Source organism: Pleurodeles waltl, chromosome 1_1, assembly GCF_031143425.1.
Source record: "Pleurodeles waltl isolate 20211129_DDA chromosome 1_1, aPleWal1.hap1.20221129, whole genome shotgun sequence".
Taxonomy (NCBI): Eukaryota; Metazoa; Chordata; class Amphibia; order Caudata; family Salamandridae; genus Pleurodeles; species Pleurodeles waltl.
Window position 1 is genome coordinate 936,201,266 of NC_090436.1, and position 2,669 is coordinate 936,203,934.

Consider the following 2,669-nt stretch of genomic DNA (forward strand, 5'->3'; position numbering starts at 1 on the left):
TATTATGGCATCCATCATTTGAAGACAAATAGAAGATTGTGAATTGACACATAAGAGGAGAGGTTGATTATAATTGGAATGGAAGTACCTTGGTGGTTTAAATGTGTATGCTAAGCTTTGTGCATTTATGAACAAATCATTTAACGTGTTGAAACCTCCAATTAGCTTTAATGACTTATTACTCAGGGATTTATCATTCACTGTATTGATGCTATTTTAATATACTGTCTGATATAGTCTCCTTGCCTATACAAACCATCAGAGGATGCACATGGTCGTATATTTGCTTGTCATGATTAGTTGCTCATGGGCAGGAGGAGATGCTTTGAGACATTTGTTAAATCAGTACTTTACTGATGATGCAATTGTAGAATGTAGCAGAATTACTGCTGTCCTAACCATACTGTATCTCCTTTTGATGAATTATGCTGTCATTACATGATTGCCCTTCACTAGTAAGAACTAGAGCAGGTACTTTACCGGAATTGCAATTGTAGAATAGAGCATAACTTATCCCCTAAATTCCTACTGCATGTTTCTTTTTGTATGAATTATACTATTTTATAATTGATTATACGTTATCTGGGAGCAACAACTTGAGCAAAAGTCTCTGGAATCGTGATTATAGAAACTGGATATTTTTCCCTACATATAAGATGTGGATTGACTGAGATTGTATAAGGCATAGATAAAATAATTTATTTTCACACGCTCGGTGTGGACACCTTCACAAAAGGGTGTGGGCAAAGAGGAGAATGTTCATTTAAATTGACATTTTGCACTGCATTATGGGATGGCCCAGTTGAAGGCATTTGCCAAAACACGTAGGCCAGGATTTTCTTTGTGGCACCTTGCACTTTATAATTATGGAATAAAAAATAAAAAAACCTTTTAAACAGCAAGTTACTGTGTACCGGTTTGTCTGTCATGAGGAAAACTTCTCCATTTTAGTAACGTTTAAAATGGTCAGCCTCCTCAAGCATGCTTGCCAGTTTAGCTTACAGGATATAAGCAACTGCTAGCTGTCCGTAGACATCCTCCGTAATGCTAAGGCGCTGTATAAGATTACTAGTTGAAGGGATCTAATTTTCACCTTTGGGCGTTCGCCATGATAGCCTTTTCGAAAAAATGCTTTTGCACAGAGGCAGAATTTACAACCACCATTTCACCACAAATCATTGGAACTACTTCCATTTTGTTAGACTCCGATTTTTGAGCATAAAGAGGAATCGTTCAATAAGAATGTTACCTTGACGTGTGAATTAAAAATAGAGTAACTTGTATATAACAATCCAGAAAAGGAGTACAGGTCCAGTTTTCTGACAAGAATAGACTAGTGCTTTTCATAGAATTTGAAGTTGGCAGGTATGTTATACATTCCTTGTCCATGTGTTTTTTTTTTTTTTAGCTAATATCCATTTTGTATTTATGGTTTTCTTTTTTCTTTACAGGAATGTTTCTAAATGCAGATTCTGATTGCAAAGCTGAGAAGCTCTTCAAATCACTAAGGCTTGTCTGGAGATTAGAGCTGTGCTTGTTTCACTGTTGGTAGGTCTAAATGGTGGTTACACATTGTTGGTTTTTCTAGTTTTTTGGTTTTTGTCAATTGTACAATAACAGTGTGACTGTCCTCGAAATGGAGTGAGGCTCAGTTCATGGTGCAAATATGAGGCACATTGACCAGTTTCCAATTGTTATGTTTGGGGTCAGTATTTGTCCAGGAATCCATGGGGCCTGTCCTCTGGCAGGTTTCCTTCCTAGCCCTGGAAGAGCAAATTGTTGCTTATTAGTAAATGGGTTTCCATTTTCTTGGTGACTGGAATACTATGAGCAAGATACTCTTGGTTACTTATGCTTGGTAACATGTTTCAGTGTACTGTTTCACTACCATCCTTAACTATGCTTTTTCTTACGTTATGTTTTATCTATATTTTTGGGAGGATAAACTTATTTTAGTTTTCTTTCCACAGTACTAAGTTGATGTCCCTGGATCATGGTTTAGGTGTTGAAGTGTTCATCTGTCTCTTTGCATGATCTTTACAGGTTTGTGCGCTCTTTCAGTTTGTTGTCTTTTTGTGTATGCTTACTAATCCACTTCAGCAATGAGCTGTAGTTTTGGTATTGGACCCCCACTCACGTTCTCTTGTCGTCGAACAGGCAAGGCCATCAGCGCCCGCAATAGAGGATTCTTCAGGAAGGGCTACCTCTGATAGACCACCAGGCAGGGCTGGGTTTTCACTAACACCAGCAGCAAGGCTTCAGTCAGCAAGGAGCTCAACATCAGTAGCAACACCTGCAAGGCAGCTATTTCCCTTAAACCTCTGGGGCAGAGAGCAAACCAGAAGCAAAAGACAATCCTGTCAAAGAACACGGGGGCAGGCGGGAAATAGGAGTCGTCCTAAAATGGTGGTCCGTCGCCTAAAACAATTGGATCTTAAATATGAGACACGGTTACTACATAGAACTCACCAGGCCACTGCCTTATATTCACCCTTAAGTCAAGAACCTTAAGGGATCAGGAAGTCAGTTCTGAGAGGAAGTCAAGGAACCTGTAAGTCCCCACCTGCCACCCATTCCCAAGGGAGACAGGTGGTGGCATCTTCTCAACATTCTTTCGAGTACCAAAACCAGGCATGAGACAGACGCCAATTCTTTATCTTGGGGTGCCT

The 2,669-nt window shown here is 39.5% G+C and overlaps 1 non-coding gene across 1 annotated transcript; it reads left to right on the top strand.

The window, feature by feature from the left end:
- Positions 1-1,715: 1,715 nt before the first annotated feature.
- LOC138292253 (small nucleolar RNA SNORA24) lies at positions 1,716-1,839 on the top strand. Its single transcript, XR_011202622.1, has one exon. It is a non-coding gene; the product is annotated as a small nucleolar RNA SNORA24 (small nucleolar RNA).
- Positions 1,840-2,669: the final 830 nt, after the last annotated feature.